The following is a 12934-nucleotide window of genomic DNA, read 5'->3' on the forward strand; positions in this document are numbered from 1 at the left end:
TAAGACCCAACGCTGTAACCAGGGTCAGAGGGTCTTTCAGAAATAGAGTATAGAGTAAAACAATTTGCCTACGAACAAGTACCTTCCTGTAGTTGTTTTGGATTTATCTTCCTTTTACCCAGCTGCCCACTGTCTGCCCACTGTACTGTTCCCATATGGACCACACTCCTAAACCCTTTGCTTTGAGCACCACAGATTGTATTTGCACTGAAAATGGTGGAAACAAAGTATGTGGGTGAGTGAAACAAATTTTGCTATCTTCCCTGCCCCCATGTACTAAGCTCAACTATATTGGCTTCATTTTCTTTTACCTCCCCTAAGAAATACCACCAGTCGTAAATATTGTAGCTGTCCCCGAGACTCTGGCTGACATTTCATGCAAAATTCATTTTAGAGAACATCCACCTTTTAGTGATTTATAACCAGGGTGTTAGGGATTTCAGAAAGCCCAAGATTTGAAATACTACCAAACAAAGACCTCACCTTGTCAGTCACTGTGTGCTCTTTTTCCGGTGGGTGGTGGTGCATCAGAAACTTATTGTTCTGAAATTAGAAACAGAACAGAACAAAACCTCTATGTTCTTATGGAAAGGATTTCACGGTCATTATGTGAAAGATAGAGAGGAAAATGCCTGCCTGCCTGCCTTTCTATCAATCTGAGGGCTATTTCAGTATAGGAGGGAAATCCAGGATCTTAATGGTACCCCAACTTTGTAACTGGGCATAAGATACAACCAGAGCAAACCTGGTGGAGGCTTCCCCAAGAGTCGCTTTAAAGAAGCCAGGTGGAGGGGCACCCGGGTGGCTCAGGAGGTTAAGCATCTGACTCCTGATTTCAGCTCAGGTCACGATCCCAGGGCCATGGGATCAAGCCCTGTATTGGGCTCCACATTGAGCCTGGAGTCTGCTTGGGATTCTCTCTCTCTCCTTCTCTGTCTCTCCCCAAAATAAATAATTTTTTCTTTTAAAGAAAGGAGTCAGGTAGAAAGGAGGGGTGGAAGGGGGAGAGGAATCCTGGAACCTTAAGTCTAGGATGACTTCTTTCCAGTTTGGATCCTAAACCACCTAAATTTTTGGCTTAAAATTTAACTGCCCTGGACCACAGCACTCAATTGTGGAATGGAAACCATCAAACTAACCTATCTTGTACTGCACAGAACACTTAGGGGGAAAAAAAAAAAAAAAAAGAACAAACATTCAAAAAAAAACTGTAGGAAGAAGCTAACCCACATAAGGATGCTTTGAGCATCCTGACACACACTTCAGGAGTAGTTTGGGGTGTAATGGGATTATTTGTGTATACCCCCACACACCCACTCTCACCCCGTATGAAGAACCAAAGGAGTTCCAATTAGGACATTCAGAAAGAAACCACTGGCTAAGAATGTACGCTCACATAATCTCCCTACCCTTGACTTGACTGTCACTTTAACTGTTTAGCCATTTAAAAAAAAAAAAAAAGCGCTTCAACACCTGCGGTAGAGAGAGAACATTTCATTTCCCTACCAGAAAAACAATCAAGCAAATTTAAATAGATCACCTCCATGTATCTCAAACAATGGCCCCGCTGCCTGGTTATTTGTCCCTGACTTGCCATGAGATTTAACTTATCCCTGCCTGGTCGATACATCTAAACGAAAGCACCAAGTGCTGCTACACACGTTGCATCTGAAAGGCTGCACGAGGCAGGGAAGGACTTGGCGAGAGGGGAGACACAATCTCTCTTTACACACATCCCTAGTTGGGTGTCCCCCTAGCCCATGCCCAGTGGCCCAGCTCCCAGCCCCCAGGCCTCCGTCCACACATTTTCTCTCACCCACATACTCTCAACAATGCTGTCAAAGAGGGGTTCTCGAGCGAGGTTCCCCAAAAACAGGAGCATTAACATCACCTGGGAACCTGTGAGAAATGCAAATTCTCAGACCTCACCCAAGACTTACTAAACCAGGATCTCTGAGTGAGACCCAAAAATCCATAGCTTAACAATCCCTTCAAGTGACTGTGATGTGCCTTCAGTACAGGAACCACTGGTACAGTTAAAAAAAAAAAAAAAAGAAACAAAGAAACAAAGAAAGAAAGAAAGACATCACACCTGCCTCCAACCCTCCTTCCAGAATGCTCACATATTACGTTCGCCACCCTGAGACCATTGTAAATCACCTTCGCTGGGAGAATTTTGTTGGCATCTATAAAGCGGTTGTACACCTGCCCAGAAGTCTAAAGCTGTTTGGGTTATGCAGGGTTTGGGGCTGTTTTCCTGCTTCTGTACATGAATCATCACAGACACCAAGCAGAGATACCAATATCCTGTGACAAGAGAGCGGCTGACTGAGATCCTCACAAGCCCTCTCGCTTGAGCATTAGGCACAGAGACCTTTCTTCAGATGCCTGCCATTTAAGCATCTTCTCGGCCAGAAGTGGGCCTGGGAAAGGGAAGAACAGAGGAAGTCTGTACTCTGGAAAGCCTGTTTCATTCACAGGCGTCACCTAGTGGGCATTGCTGAGAGGGAAGTGGCCTCTGAGGAAGGCACACGCTGACGTCTGGTGACCCGGCTTCAACCATGGACATTTTACTCCCCAGCAAAGCAACTCCAGGCCCAGCTGGCTACAAAGGGGGTCTGGGGGTTCTAACCAAACAGCACTAAGTTTCTTGGATACAAACGGAAAAGAAGAAAAAGAATTTGAGGACACATTTAAAGTTCCATATTTAAACACAAGATCTGAGGGGCGCCTGGGTGCCTCAGTCGGTTAAGTGTCCGACTTTGGCTCAGGTCATAACCTCACAGCTGGTGAGTTCCAGCCCCATTTCAGGCTCTGTACTGACAGCTCAGAGCCTGGAGCCTGTTTTGGATTCTGGGTCTCCCTCTCTCTCTGCCCCTTCCCCACTCACACTTTCTCTCAAAAAAAATAAATAAATAAACATTTAAAAAATTTTTTTCAAAGAAAGTTCTGAGAAGTTTTGCATCCCAACTTGGGTTTCAGAAGGAAAAATCAACACACATCTCGTTTGGCTCTAATCCATGGACACAGCCCTGCTTTCCTATCAGTGTTTATCCTGTAAAAACTATTAGGTTGGACTAGCCACTCTGTTCTTGACTTTTTAGGATGCTGTGACTGCACCTCACAACACCAGGGTGCGCTGACGTGGGTGTCAACCCAGGATTCCTAGGCCCTTATGACCCCTAAACCATGGGCTCCACCTTCTACCTCTTTACCTGGTTCTGTTGCTGGCTGCACTTCTGCCCAGGCCTCTCCTCCTCTGTGACCCATCAGTGCTATAAACTCAGTTTTAAGGTGCCACTCAGACCCGACTCCAACCGTGTGGATGAGGCCGGAACATTCTTGAGTGATACAGCACGGGTTTAAAGGAAACTGGGGTGACTCTCACTCACAGAGGTGAAGAGGGGACTCCCACATGCCAGACGCATGCCCAGTGACAGGGGTGGGAGTCTGTGTGCACTGCAGTTTGTTTTCACCAGGGATAGGCATGCCCGTTAAAGGGGCTACCAAGTTTAATTTTCAGAGTTTTCCCTTCCCCAGATTTGCAAGTTAGGAGGAACTGAATGGCCAGGTTTATGATTTGAGAATTTTGTCATATTTGAAGGAAAGCCAAACACACACACACACACACACACACACACACACACACACACAAAACAATACTCTCCTAAAGAGATGGCTAGATTTTAGCAAGCTGCAGCAGAGTTGTGACAACCCATTACTGGGGTGACAGGGAGAACTCCAGAATGATCAGCAGGAGCCCTGGAAACCCGTGACCCAAACTGCCTCACGCCTCCACGAACGGAGTGCAGACTAGGACAGAGCCAACTGGGCACAAAGTCCGGCGGGACGCTCACACAAAGGACGCCTCCCAGGTCCCACGTCCTGACTTCTGAGAAAGGGAGAAAGTTACCTTGCAGCAGTCTTGAGAGGAAAAGGAGATGCTTGAATCATGTCATCTGTTATTCTACAGTTGTTACACATTGACTATGATCAAATACAAGGCCTTTTAAGTATTAAAATAGCAATAAAATAAATACTAGTGTTCAGTCTAAGAAAAAGACCAGCCATACCTTCGAAACGCTCGGAGCCGTTCTCCATCCTCCACCGAGAAAACATGCGCTGTTTTACTCACACCCTGAAGTCAACCCCATCAGACGTGTTAACCAATTTAGCACTTGAAAGACGGGCACCTGTGTTTTTTGTTTTTTGGTTTTTTTTTTTTTTTCTTTTTTTTTTTTTGCTGACCCAGCAGAAGTCACAAGAGGCTTCAAAGATTGGCCTCACTTCAGCTGTGAACTCTCCCACCCTGGGCACTTCATCCCCAGACTTTCCCAATCTCTCTGACCTCCTGCCTCATTTTGAGCCCCAGGGTCAATGGGTTCCTTGGTTTCTGCCCTAGGCTCTAGGCCCTTCTTGGTCTAGCCCATGCCTGGGTCTGGCTTCTCTTTCATTCCCATCCCTGCCTCAGTTTTCCCTGTGTTGAATCCAGGACCTCTAGCCAAGGTCTCAAGATAATGTGTATCAGAGATGGGTGAGCTCTGGCCCCATGCTGAATGGACAGGTGATGATGACATGGGACAGGGTGGGAGAAATAATCCTTGGAGAACCCAGGAGCATAGGGATAGCCCCCACCTCTTTAGGGTCTGCTGGTGTGAAGACAGTAAAAAGTTAAGCCTTCCCCAACAGGAGTAAGGCCATCCCATCTCTCCCCACTCTCCATCCACCTGCCCCAAGCCAACAATTCACGAGTATGTCCTCAGAGCCATTTACATGGCGCAAAGCCCACAGAGCCAAATGAAATCATCTGGTCCACAGTAATGAGAAGCCTGTTCTTAGCATCCCAGAATACGCCAAAGGAAGGGGGAGATCTGGCCTGTGCCCAACAGCCGTTTGCAACACACCAGAGATATACGTCTCACTAAATATGGGTGAGGACACAATTATGGAGGTAATACTTTCTATGAGACCAGTCACAGTTGTGTAGTTGTTAAACCTATGGCTAGTGTTCTCGAAATGTGGCTCCCAGACCAGCAGCATTGCCATCACCTGAAAACTTGTTAGAAATGCAAATTCTCAGTCTCCTCCCAGACCTACTAAACCAGAAATTTGGTGGAGGGTGGGGGTGATCTTTGGTTTAACAAGCCTTCCAGGTGATTTTGATGACCAGTAAAAATTAAAAACTCCCCCACTCTGCAGCCAGGTTTCTCAAACTCAGCGCTGTGGACATTTCAGGCCACATAATTCTTGCGAAGAGTGCTTCCTTTGTATCGTGGCGTTCTGAGCAGCATCCCTGGCCAATCCCCACTAGATGCCAGTAGCAACCCACACCCCAGTCACGACAAGAAAAAACTGTCTCCAGACATTGTGAAATGTTCCTGGAAGGCAAAATTACCCCTGGTTGAGAACTATTGCTTTATGGTACAGTGTTCCCTCGTGTGAGTGGAATTATTAGACGATGAAGTTATAGAGTATCAGTAACAGTGCACAATGCAAGAGCATACAGTGGAGCTTTTCTATAACACCGAGGGGAGACAAAAGTTTGCACAGACTCCCCAGAAACATCAAGTCAACCCCAGCTCCTGGAAAAGCTCTAGTTCCTGCTTATCTTTGTATTACCAGAATACAGGTGACTTACTTTATCCTCTGTAAGTCTGTTTTCAAGTGTTCCACTCCACATGTGCTTTAGAATTGTAGCAAAACGAAGCGCTTAAACACTAGGATGTTTTTTCACCCAAATATTCCTTCCTTTACTTCAGTTTAGCAAATAAGAGTATGAGTCTGGAATGACATGTGTACTTTCTTGCCAAACCTGCTCTCATCTGACATCTAAAGAGACGACTAATGTTTGTACACAGTGTTTTATAAGCTACCCACTGTGTTCACATGTCTCATCGTGATGGTTATCACAACAATTCTTCTAAAAGGAGTTTGGAGCCCCAAGTTCCCTCTACCACTAAGTTTCAAATCTTTAAAGTCTAATAATTATTTCAACCATTTTCTATGCCCAAAACCAGGATCATTTTCTCCATCATAACAACTAAAAAGCTTTGCCATTTTTGGCTGTCCAGCCCCTGGAACAGATTCAGAGCATGGTCCCCAGAGCAACAGCACCAGCACCCCCTCAGGACCACCCGGGATCTAGTCAATTTCTACACACACTCAGGCTGGAGGATCACTGACTTGGACCACTAAGCTGGTAATCTAGTAATCCTTTAAAGGCAAGCATCAGTATCTTATTCACCTCTGTATTCCCCCATCATCAACACATTTGGTATTTGTTCAATAGGTCAGTTCATTGCTACCGTTGAGAATTACCCAAGCTTTGTGGCTTTAACCAAAAAATGAACCTGCCCCCTTTTTCCTTTTGGATTCTAGAAGCCAACTGCATTCCTTGACTTGTGGCCCACTAGCTCCAATTTCAATGCTCTCGGGAGTCTTGTGCTCATCCTTGTAAGGACGCTGTGGTTGCTTTGGGTCTCTTGGGATAATCCAAAATAGTCTCCCCATTTCCACATCATTAATTTAATTACATCAGCAAAGTATAAAGTAGCACATTCACAGGTTCTGGGGATGAGGACATGGAGGAAAAAAGGGGGGCGAGGAAGGTGTATAGGGGGTCGTATACCTATGACAATAAATGTTCGCTCAATTAGATTCAAGTGGAGTAATCTATAGTGACTCACTTCTTCCCAGACTCCTACTTTCTCAGGAACATCATATCTTCTCCCTTCTGGGTACTCTGTACTCCCCACAAGTCCATTTACCTTTCTGTCTCCTTTTCTGCTCTCCTGCCTAGACCACAGCACCTAGAGCCGGCCCCCTTAAGCTGCCATTCACACCCTTCCACCCATCTTTAGAGACTGTCACTGTCAGCACCCATTCCCTCCCAGTGCTATTCCACCTGCCAAGGCGTGCTCACTCACCACTGCCTCTATCTCCTTCTTCTTCCCCTGCTTCCCACTGTCTTCCCCATGATGCCTGTGCCTGCCACCAGCCTGGTGGCCCAGCTACACCTTCTCCTCTTTCAAATCTCCCTGGATATTCACTTCTGCAAAAGGACTTTTAATGTTAACTCTCTGGTAAGACACTTGGTCACCACATAGTTCCTGGGGGCAACAGGACATAGGAGAAGCTGGGATTTTCACTAGGAAATTTGGAAAGAATGCCCTTTTCTGGGAGAGGCCAAAGTGTGACGACAGGCTACAGAAAGTTAGAGGTACAGTGGATACTCAAGGCATACAAGGGAGAGCAAGCCACGATCCCCATACATACAGCAGAAAGGGCCTCCTAACATGACTCAAAGAAACAACTGAGCCAAAGTAAGTGAAAGCAATCTCAAGTTTCAATCTTCCGTAACACATTAAAATAATGACACTAACCACAAAAAAGAACACTGAGTTATTTAAGAAGGATAAGAGAATGCAGACTAACAGTTTTGCCCATGGTGGCCTCACTACCTTACTCTGAAATCAGAGGCAGAAAAAAATTACAAAGCTGGAGCAGACCTATTCCACCTTACTAACATAATCCTAATTTAGTTTGGGGTAGCAATGCACCCAACTGAGACATCTTTCAGCCATGCTTGAAGCTGTGAATGCCTAAGGGGCAGCTCTGGACATTGAGGTATGAACAGAAGCCTGCTGAAATCTTCTGGGAAAGTTTTGCTTTTCTGGCAAAGACGCTGACCTTTCCTCCTTGTCTTTTTCCATTTATACCTGTGTGGACAGCAGATGTCATGTCTAGACCTGCAGCAGCTACATTGTGCACATGACTGAAAAGGGCAAGAAATTGCAGATCTCAGTACTGAAATCTCTGAGCCACTGAACCAATGCCAGTAACTTTCTACCTCTCGGTTTCTTGTTGCATGAGGAAAAAGCAACTGTTTAAGCGGTTATTTTGCCCATTAAGAGTTCTTCCTTGCAGCCAAAGAGAATTCTTTACTGACAGAGAAGCCTCAAAGAGGAGCTAGAATGGTCGTGGGCAAGCTTGCATTAATAGTAGGTAAAATGACTTACTGACATTTTGCCAGCTTTACTCCCAAAGTCCATCTCCTTCTTTGTGATATCTCTCCTCACTGGCCCACTTCTCCGAATGCTTCAGACTCAAAGATTTTAGTGCAGTTCCAGAAAAGGACCACGCTGTTAGACTGCACTGCCTACTTCGGGACAGCTTTCTGTCCTCGCATGATTAAATTAAGCTCTGGCATTTCACAGTGTCCAACAAGCGTAGGCAAGTATTTCACTTATATTATCTCACTCCTAAAACAAGTCCATAGAGCAGTCAAGTGTGGTCCTTGGTCTGGCAACATCAGCGTCACATGTAGAAATGCAAAGTCCTGGGACACACCCAACATTCACTGAATCCAAACTCTGAGGGGTAGGTGCAGTGACGTCTGCTTTATCAAGCCCTGCAGGTGACTCAGATGTGTGCTCCAGTTTGAGAAACCTTCCTGTAGAGGATTATGCACATTCTTCAGATCAAGAAATTGAGGCTTTTGTGGGTTGTATTGACTTACCAAAGGCCTCACTGTAATGTGTTGGAGACAGGCCTTCTGGCTCTAAGCTCGGGCTGTTTTTGCCACATACAAGTATTTTCCATGCAGACACACGTGTTAACTGCCTCATTCTAGCGGGAGCTGTCCTTCTGAGAAAAGGAGAAAATCTTACAAACTAATTCACTGTAGAGTATTTACATCTGATAACATGTCTGTTTGTCCTTCTCAAGGGAATTTTACACAACTGTGCTATTCCAAGGAATCCTGATAGGTTAAGGGGGGAATTGGACATTACAGGCAGATTCCAAAGAACAAGACTGGGACGCGTAACCTGCAGTTCTCCAGGGTTTCATAGGAAGCGTCGAAAGGGTTGTGAGAGGAAAAGAGGTGCATTAAAATTGTACAATATTGTGACTAAAAGAGTAAAAAGTAATCTAAATTTATTGAATATTTACTATGTGTCAGGCTCTGAGGTAGGCAATTTAAAAATTGGGCATTTTAAAGCTATTGTCTCTCTTAAGCCTTGTAATAGTGCTTTGAGGTAAATCTTTTCCCTCCTGTTTCAAAGATGAGGGCACCTGGGTGGCTCAGTGTGTTGAGCAGCCGACTCTTGATTTCGGCTCAGGTCATGATCCCAGGTTTGTGGGATCGAGCCCCATATAAGGCTCTGTGCTGAGTGTGGAGACTGCTTAGGATTCTCTCTCCCTCTGCCCCTCTCCCCTGCTTGCATGCACTCTCTCTTTAAAAAAAAAAAAAAAAGATAAAGAAATAAATGCTTGAAGAAGTTAAATAACTATCCTGAGTTCTTAAAGCTAGCAAGTGATAGAGCCAGTGATCAAACTCGGGTCTCTTTCCAAAGCTCATGTCTTTCCTATATACCGAATTATATCCCTTAAAAGATCTTTAAAGATAATATGAAAAAGATATGAAAATGAAAGCCAGTCAGTCATCAGAAACAAAACAAAGCTATTCCATCTCAATAGGTTACATTTGGGAGAAAAGACAATAAACCAGAAGTGAGTGATTCCAGGACTGGAACAGTATATGTATGGGTGACCTTGGAACATGTTATTAGGCCAGAAATGAAGGAGTCCTCATAAAACATGACAGAAATTAGTAAGTATGGCCCCTTTTCAAAAACCACTGACATATTTAGGCAACCAACATTGGACCCAGGCCATCTCTGTTTTCCCAAAAGAGTGGATTAATAGCACTCCTGAAGGGAATATTTGTCCCCAAGTCAGACTCATTAGAGTAGAGACCTCCTTGTTGGCTTAACTGCCATCTCTTGTTTGTAAGTTTAGAAACATTATTATAAGACAGTGAGGTGTTTTATCTTTATCTTTCCTCAAAATGGTATATGCCAGCTTAATAGCTGCATCCTTACTAAGAGTCATATCTGTTTCCCAACTTAATGTATTTATAATAAAACTCTTTAAGAAATCACCCCTCAGTGGCACCCTGCACCTGAGGGGACTTAAAAACCACTTGATCTTTGGTTTAATCTCCAACTGTTTTCTAAAATTTTGTGTGGAGTTCAGAGTCACCTTTGGGATGTGGCTTAGGTGGTACCAAGGAAGTCACCCTGATTGTACTGTATCTAATACTTTGCTTACCAGAAGCGAATAGGGATTTTATAAGTTCTCTCTCTCTCTCTCTGTCTCTTTTGCTTGAAAATACATTTTAAAATGGCGTTAAAATACACATCACATAAAATTTTCCTCCTTAATGATTTTTAGGTGTACAGCTCAGTGGCATTGAGTACATCCAGAATGTGTGTTACCATCACCATTTACCCATAGAATTCTTTTCATCTTGGAAAACTGAAACTCTGTGCCTGTTGAACAATAACTCCCTACTTCCCTCCCTGCCCCAGACCCTGGGAGCCACCATTCTATCTTCTGTCTCTATGAATTTGACTATTTTGGGTACTGCATACAACTGGAATCATACTGTAGTTGCCCTTTTGTGACTGGTTTATTTCACTTAGCATAATGTCCTCAAGGTTCATTCATCTTGTAGCAGGTGTCACATTTTTTTTCAGGGCGCCTGGGTGGCTCAGTCGATTGAGCATCTGACTCTTGATTTCGGGTCAGGTCACAGTCTCAGTTTGTGAGTTCGAGCCCCGTCTTGGGCTCTGTGCTGACAGTGCAGAGCCTGCTTGAGATTCTCTCTCTCTCTGTCTCTCTCTCTGCCCCAAATCTGCTATCTCTATCTCTCTCAAATTAAATAACCTTAATTTTTTTTTCTTTTCAAGGCTGAACAATATTCCACTGTATACATATGCCACGTTGTGTTCATCCATTCATCCATTGATGAACATGTGGGGTATGCTCACCTTCTGGCTCTTGTGAATAATGCTGGTATGAACAATGGTGTGCACACATCTCTTCAAGTCCCTGTTTGCAGTTCTTTTGGGTGTATATCCAGAAGTGGAGTTGCATATAGTAATTCCGACCTTCTCTTGCCTTCCTTTTGTTCCTTACATTGAGAGGCAATGTGGTGCTGAGGATTAAATTCCCTTGATTATGGAAAACTGTGGAGACAAAGCGTACTATGCCAGAGTCATGAACTAGAAAGAAAGATGCCATTCACAAGAGTCACAAAAATGATAAAGTATCTAGAAATTAACAAGAAATGTATATGGCCTTTATAGAATAAAACACTAAAATTATTCTATTAAAGGACATAAAGGAAAGTCTGAATAAATGGACAAATTGCAATTATTCAAGTAGAGAATGACATATGGAAGTAATGATGTCAACGCTCCCCAAACTAACCTATAGATTCATGGCAAACCCATCAAATTTCCAATGGGACTTTTAAGAGAATTCCATGAACTCATCCTAAAATTTATATGGGAGAATAAAGTTCCACAAATAGCTAAGGCCGTTTAGAAAGAGATAACAAGGAGGGATATTCAACACACCAGACACTGAGACATATTATGAATCCATAAAAACCAGCATGGTTCTGAATCAGGAATCGGCAAATGGGCCAGTGGAAAAGTACAGAGTTCTTAGAAGTAGGACCACAGATATATGGGAACTCCAACTCATATAAAGTTGGTACCATACACGATAGGCAAAGGATGGGTGTTCGTAAACTGCGATGGGAAAGTGGACCACTATGATGAGGCAAACTGAGGCTGGACCTTCCAACTTCTATGAAACTATAAAAAGGTCCGCTTCACATGGATTTCAACACAAACATGAGAGGTAAACTTATATAGAAAACGTAGAATAAATATGAAGAAACTAAAAGACACATAAAGATTTTAAAGAAAATGTGTAATAGTATGTTTTTTATATATGGGAGGAGGGAGAACTTCTGAACAAGTGCCTAAAAACACAAATTCTAAGACAAAACTCAACGAATTTGAATCTGTCAAGATAAAGGACACCATACACAACAGAGCTAACAGAAGAGAGTTTGGGGGGAAATATTTGTGACATAAAAAAACAGCAAGAACTTAATGCCCATAATATGCGAACATCTCCTGAAAATCAATAAGGAAAAAAGTGGGAAACCTACTTTTAGGTAAAGTATTGGGCACCTGGGTGGCTCAGTCAGTTGAGCTTCCGTCTCTTGATTTCGGCTCGGGTCATGATCTCATGGTTTGTGGGATCCAGCCCTGCGACAGGCTCTGTGCTGAGTGTGGAGCCTGCCTAAGATTCTCTCTCTCTCCCTCTCTCTCTCTCTCTCCTTCTAACCCTCTCTCCTGCTCTCTCTCTCTCTTTCTAAAATTAAAAAAAAAAAACAAAACTTGTTTTAATGAGTAAAGTATTGAACAGGCAATTCTCAAAAGGGAAACCCAAGTAACCAATAAGAATCTAAAGAAACTCCAGTAAACAAAGAAAGTCAAATGAAAACGAGACTATTAGCCTGGAAAAAATGAAAAGGGAGGTAAGTCCAGCCAGAGATGACAGAATGTAGCACAATAGAAATTCTGGTATACTGTTGAGGAAACTGTAACCTGTACTATCATTCTAGAAAATTGTGTGTCCTCTATGACTCCAAGATCCTCCTCAAGTTCTAGATATCAGAGAAATTCTTCCACAGCTCCATGAGGGATCAATATAAAGTCATTTTCTGTTCCTGGAACTTGAAGACAACCTCAGTGTCCATCAGTAGGGGAACGATGCAGTGGTGGTTTCTGGGGGTGGAGGGGAAGGGGAAATGAGGAGTCAGTGTTTACCAGTTGGAGAGTTTGGGTTAGGAAGAGGCAAAAGTTCTAGAGAATAGTGGTTATGGTTGTGGAACAGTGTGGAGTGTGAATGTTGCTAATGCCAACACTAAAAAATGGTTAAAATGGTAAATTTTGTTATGTATATTTTACCACAGATTTTTAATTATTTTTAAAATAGACTGGATGTACACTCTAAAATACTTAGCAGAAGTTAAAAATATTGAGCTGACTGTATTGTAGCCTCATGA

This window comes from Panthera leo, chromosome D4, assembly GCF_018350215.1.
Source record: "Panthera leo isolate Ple1 chromosome D4, P.leo_Ple1_pat1.1, whole genome shotgun sequence".
Lineage (NCBI taxonomy): Eukaryota > Metazoa > Chordata > Mammalia > Carnivora > Felidae > Panthera > Panthera leo.